Source organism: Triticum aestivum, chromosome 4B, assembly GCF_018294505.1.
Source record: "Triticum aestivum cultivar Chinese Spring chromosome 4B, IWGSC CS RefSeq v2.1, whole genome shotgun sequence".
In the NCBI taxonomy this organism is placed as follows: Eukaryota; Viridiplantae; Streptophyta; class Magnoliopsida; order Poales; family Poaceae; genus Triticum; species Triticum aestivum.
In genome coordinates, this window is record NC_057804.1 from 338,676,657 (window position 1) to 338,683,578 (window position 6,922).

Genomic DNA, 6,922 nt, shown 5'->3' on the forward strand with positions numbered 1-6,922 from the left:
GAGAGCCCGACCCACCTCGGCATCTGCGCGTTCAGATCCAGATTCGGATCTCGGAGGTTGACTTTTCCCCTTCCCCGATTTTGCCTGTCCCGAATATTTTGCATAATCATGCCATGTTCATCGCATCGTATCTCTGCATCCGTAGCTCCGTTTTGTGCGTCTAATATGTCAAATTGTTCACCTCAACGAGTAATTCATTTTATTCCATTGCATCATGTTCATTTGAGGTCATCTTGATGCCTGAATCATCGTTGCAAGAGTGCATCATGATGTTGTCTGCTGTCTGTTAACAGAACTTACTCATTTGTCATTTTTGCCATGATTGATGTCTGCATCCTATGAGGTTGATGTCTACATGTGTTTTAATATATGCTATGTCTTCTTTACAGTGGTGTATGCCATGTATTTTTGTGATCAATGTGGTGACTAGCACAATCATGCACACTAGGCATCGTGATGTTGCTGATTTTAGTCCCTGTTCTGCTGTTATCTTGATGCCATGTAAACATGATGCTACAGAGAGATCCATGCATATTTTGAGATACTTCAGTAAGGATGTTTTGAACATATGGTTATGATCTATCCATTCATGCCCCTGTTTGAAATTATGGATTAGTCTAGCATGTCATTTTCGTGCTCTACTTTTGCTTTAAAATGTTTCCTGGCAGATTGTTTACATGTTATTCAATTTTGCCAAGGTTGTTGTACTTGATCCTTGCATGCTATGAACTTGTTCTTGCCTTGGTTTGTTTCATAAACATGTCTTCTTGCTGATGCTATGATTATCTTGTCATGCAATGACTTGTGGTGAGTGAATCGAGCTTGTTAAGTAGGGTACTTACTGTTGCTGTTTTGCTAGACTGAATCTATCATTTCGTGATGCTATGTAAACCTGCTGCTACAAATCATTCTATGCATAATCTGGAGATGTTCACTAAATATGTTTTGTTCTACATGTCATGCTCTATCCATCCATGCCCCTGGTTGCATTTATAGCCTGCTGTAGCTTGTTGTTTTCATGCTCCAAAGTTGCTAAATAATGTTGTTGTCAGCCTGTTAACATTAAGTTCAGTTGTTGCCATGATTGTTGTTAGTGATCCATGCACCTTATGGACTTGCTCTTGCCATGCTTAGCTTCACAAACATGCCTTCTTCCTGTTGGTTTCCTTGCCATGCCATGTATTGCTCTGTGGTGAGTGGTACGAGCTCACCAACATGCCTTCATAATTCTGTTTCTGCCATGTTTGAATCTGTAATTTAACTTGCTATGTTTACATGGGTGCCGTCATATCTTCTGATCCTTTTTGGCTCATGGTCAGTAAGGGACTTTTGTTCTATGAAATTAGTAGGTTCATGCCATGCCTTTGTTTGCCATGATAAGTTCCTGTAACATGTTGCTTGATAGCTCTAAACATTGCAACCTGATATTATTTTCTGCAAATTCTAAACTATTATTATTTGCAATCTTGCCATGTGTGTTTGAGCATGTTCTAGTGATTTCTGGAGATAGATCAGTGTTCACGTTTTGTTATACTTTACCTGTACATCATGCCCATGTCTTTTGTTCTCATGTTAAGGTGCTGTAGCATGTTGTTTTGGTGCTTGCAATATGCCTAGTTGCTGTTTTGGACAACTTGTCCTTTAAACTTGTATAGAGTGCATGTGTTGAACCGTTGCTCCGTTTTGAGTGTGATCTATATGAAACTTGCTTGATTATGCATGTAGTTTCATATTATCATGTTGCATCCATGTTTGAGGTGTTTGCTTGATGTTTGTATGCATTTTGCATCAATGCCATGTTTGACTTGTTTTGCTCATATCGTCTAGGCTGTAGCTCCGAATTAAATGAACTTTATACGTAACTTGACTAGAATCTCGTGTAGATCGTCTTTGTGCATCTTAACTTGCTGTTTAACAACTTCAACTTAATGTTTGTTTAGATCTGGACCAATTTCGAAATATGCATATGAGGACTTACCGGAATTGTTATATGTTGTTCCCGGCCTCATTTAAACTTGCCTTGATGTGTTGTTCTTGTTTGCATCATCTCTTGCCATGAGTAGCTTCATGTAGTGTCTTGCATCATACTTGTATTGTGCATCATGCCTTGTTCATGCGTGGTGTGTTTACCATGTTGTGTGCTTCTTCCCGAGAGTTCCCGTTTCGTTGCGATCGTGAGAATTCGTTCGTCTATGCTTGGTTCGTCTTCATGGCTTCATCTTCTTCATGGACTCGTTCTTCTTCTTAGCGGGATTTCAGGCAAGATGACCGCTACCCTGGATCTCAGTACTATCATTGCTATGCTATTTGCTTCGTTCTATCGCTTTGCTGCGCTACCTATCACCTGTTTATCAAGCCTCCCATATTGCCATGAACCTCCAACCTTTGACACCTTTCCTATGCAAACCATTGTTTGGCTATGTTACCGCTTTGCTCAGCCCCTCTTATAGCGTTGCTAGTTGCAGGTGAAGTTGAAGATTGCCCATGATGGACATGATTATGTTGGGATATCACAATATCTCATATTATTAATGCATCTATATATTTGGTAAAGGGTGGAAGGCTTGGCCTTATGCCCGGTGTTTTGTTCCACTCTTGCCGCCCTAGTTTACCAGTGTTATGTTCCCGGATTTTGCGTTCATTACGCGGTCGGGTGATTTATGGGACCCCCTTGACAGTTCGCTTTGAATAAAACTCCTCCAGCAAGGCCCAACATTGGTTTTACCATTTGCCTCACCACCACCTATATTTCCCTTGGGAGTAATCAACCCAAGGGTCATCTTTATTACAACCCCCCCGGGCCAATGCTTGTCTAAGTGTTGGTCCAAACTAGAGCACCGTGCGGGACCATCCCTTGGCAACTTGGGTTACGTCAGTACCTGTACGCTTAGCTTATCCGGTGTTGCCCTGAGAACGAGATATGTGCAGCTCCTATCGGGATTGTCGGTGCATCGGGCGGTCTTGCTGGTCTTGTATTACCATTGTCGAAATGTCTTGTAAACCAGGATTCCGAGTCTGATCGGGTCTTCCTGGGAGAAGGTATATCATTCGTTGATCGCGAGAGCTTGTCATGGGCTAAGTTGGGACACCCCTGCAGGGTATAATCTTTTGAAAGCCGTGCCTGCGGTTATAGGCAGATGGGAATTTGTTAATGTCCGGTTGTAGATAACTTGACTCCAGATCCGAATTAAAACGCATCAACCGCGTGTGTAGCCGTGATGGTCTCTTCTCGGCGGAGTCCGGGAAGTGAACACGGTTTTGGGTTATGTTTGACGTAAGTAGGAGTTCAGGATCACTTCTTGATCATTACTAGTTGACGACCGTTCCGCTTGCTCTCTTCTCGCTCTTATTTGCGTATGTTAGCCACCATATCATGCTTAGTCGCTGCTGTAACCTCACCACTTTACCCCTTCCTTTCCCATTAAGCTTTGCTAGTCTTGATACACATGGTAATGGGATTGCTGAGTCCTCGTGGCTCACAAATTACTACAACCACAGTTGCAGGTACATGTTTTGCGATGATCATGACGCGAGAGCGATGCTTGCTTGCGTTGAGTCCTTCTTCTGCTTTTTCGATCAGGGGATAGGTTCCAGGTCGGCAGCCTGGGCTAGCAGGGTGGATGTCGTTTGAGTTTCTGTTTGTGTTTCATCCGTAGTCGGGTGATGCTCTTATGTATTGTGATGTTGTATTCATGTGGCATTGTATGCCTCTTGTATGTATCCCCATCTATTATGTAATGTTGATGTAATGATATTCACCTTGCAAAAGCGTTTCAATATGCGGGTCTATCCTTGGTGGGACCTTCGAGTTCCTTTTGGATAGGGTCGCATATTGGGCGTGACAAGTTGGTATCAGAGCCTCGACCGACCCTAGGAGCCCCCCTTGATTGATCGTGTAGTTTGGCCATTGTTGAGTCTAGAAGAAAACTGTTTTCGGAGTCTAGTTATATCGGAGAGTAGGAATTCTTTTTACTCCTCTGCCCCTTTGTCGCTCTGGTAAGGAATCTTGTCGTAGGTGTTTTGAATTACTCCTCTTCCCTTTCAAATTTTCTTTAGGATCACGCAGTTGGTTTTCCGATCGTTGGTTCTCAGCTCTTTTGATCCGGTGCTTGTCTCGTCAAGTTGACTCGAGCCTCTTCATCTTTGCCAAGTTCAACCCTCAGTTGTTTTGTTTTCCCACCCGCCCACCCTTTTTCTTCTCGGAACCGGAGTCCGTAATCGAGTATCCATCATACTCGTGCGAAGTTTTTGCTCTCTCTCCTCAATGATTTCAAGCGGTGTTTTCTCTTCAAGATATTCATCGATTTCCCCTTCCAAGTTGCCATTGTTTTCCCGCCGTCCCACCCTTTTTCTTCCTGGAGTATGAATCTCTTTCGACCATCAATTTCACTCGTGCGAAACCCCTTCAGTCTTTCGTCAATTGTTTCAACCGGTGATTTCTTATCTAGTTCGTCATTCTTCATCTCTTTCTTCTCCGGTGGACTCAATTGAAGTTTTTCGGTGTTGATCATATTCTTTTCCTCGGCTCAAGTGTTTTCCCTGCTCGTTCGCCTCGCGCCAGTTTATCCTTCCGGAGTGCTCAAGACATCCCAGGAGATTCGTCTGTGTTCCAATTAATTCGAGGTTGTCACTTTATTCAAATATTTCAATTGTTCCGGTGCATCATCTATCTGTTCAACATCCTGTTCCAACGGTGTTTTCTCTTAAGTGGGCCCTAACCCACAGGTCCTTTCCCAGGATCTTACCTGACTCTTCTAATTCCCTCGGAGTTATTCTCAAATTCTTTTCAAGTGTGACATAAGAATGAATTTCATCAGTCAGATGCCTTTCCAAGATCGCGTTCAAATTCTTTTCATTGTTGGCTCAACCTCTTCGCTTTTCATTCTACCGGAGTACCTCAGTAATTTTGGTGGTGTTTTCTTGTCGTCATTTGAAGATCGAAGAAGAGTTTTTCCTCTAAATCTTGTCCGTTCTCTTGAAGTTTCGTGGTTCTAGCTTCATGTTATCAGTCTCGATTTATTCTATTTGTCAGATATTCCTTTTCTTACCCATCCGGAGTATGTCAGTAGTTGTTTTCCTGTTTCTTTTCACCGGAGGCCATTGTTCCAGAAGAATTCTTAGTCCTCTCATTCCAGCTACCGTTATCCAATTATCCCGGTGCTTCGTTCAAGTGTTCTTTAATCAGCTCGTGATCTCTTTGTTCTTTTGCATCTAAATCCCCTCAAACATATTTGTTCTTCTAATTCTTCCCGGTGATTCATTCTCGCTCGTCAGTCATTTTCGAATTCTTACGATGGTTCCTTCAGATTTTTTTTCCTTTGTTATCATTTTAATCCATTCGTTCTTTCCAATCCTACCGGTGGTTCATGAAGACCGTCTCAAGTTTGTGATATGTCACTTCTCAATTCTTTTCAAGAAGAATAAGTAGTATGCAAAAATCCATTGTTTATCATTAGTTTAATTTGATGAAGGATAAGCATACAATAAATCTTATTCTTATTTTATCCAAGTGAGTAATCCCTTCCTTCGGAGTTTGTTCTTAATGAATAAATTATAGTTCCAAGCGTTTTTCATCTTTTCTTTTCCAGAGTTCAATTTCCTCGGTCATTTCGTCGGAACCTCCATCTAAATCATCGCAAGCTTTAATCTTATTCTTTCATCCTTCATTCTATCTCATCATCCTATTGTTACCGGAGTTCTTCATGGTGGTTCTTCATGATTTAATTCATTCTTTCAAGAGTTCATCAAGTTTTGTTGGTGGAGTTCAAGTATCTTTTCTTTTCCAGTCTTGAAGAGCTAATAATTCTTCATTTTCTTCTGAAGTGAAGTTTTGCATTTCTTCGTTCTTCTCAGATATTCAAATTCGTTAAACCCTTCCTTCTAAGTTCTTTTCATCCAAATTCTCTCAATTCTTCCGGAGGCTTTGCGTTGTTCATCTCGTCAAGTGTCATTCTATCTTGTGAAGTTCATGTTCTATTCCTCCATGTTTCAACCGGAGTGCTGCCTAAATTCTTCCATTCTATTCCTTTTCTTATTTCGTTCTAACTGGAGTGGTTTCTAGTCTATCTGATTCCGTGAGCTTTCGATTCTCGACATTCTCGTCGTTCCTCTCTTCTTCTCGAGTGCTCTCAATTCGTTGCTTCTTATCTTGAGTTCTTGTTTCACCTCATCCCTTATTCCCTTCCGTCTCGGTCCTAAGATCTCGGGATGAGATCTCTTGTTAGTGGAGGAGTGTTGTAACGCCCCGATTTCGATGCGCCAGGTGTCTGCCAGTTATTCGTCGTCGCTGCCATATCATTTGCTTGCGTGTTGCATTTCATCATGTCATCATGTGCATTTCATTTTGCATACGTGTTCGTCTCATGCATCCGAGCATTTTTCCCGTTGTCCATTTCGCAATCCGGCACTCCTATGCCCTCCGGAGTTCCCCTTTTTGCCTCTCGTTGTAAGCGGGTGTTAAACATTCTCGGAATGGACCGAGTCTTGCCAAGCGGCCTTGGTATAGCACCGGTAGACCGCCTGTCAAGTTTCGTGCCATTTGGAGGTCGTTTGGTACTCCAACGGTTAACCGGGTAACCGTAAAAGCCTCCTTCTTCTTGCAGCCCAACACCCTTCCAAAGTGGCCCAAAGCCCATCTAACTCCCCTCCATGCTCTCGGTCGTTCGATCACGATCGTGTGGGCGAAAACCATGCCTCATTTGGACTCTCCTAGCTCCCTCTACCTATTTATATGTGCTCTCCCCGAAAATACCGCAGATCAAACCCTAGCCCCGCTTCCCTCGCGCGTCGGACATGTCCAACCCCGCCAGACATGTCCAGCCTCCACCTCGCTCCGGCCAATCGCGGCCTGCCACGTCACCTCCTCCGCCGCCTCATCCACTCCCAAGCCACCATGTCACCGCCGCCCGTCCCGCACGCCGCC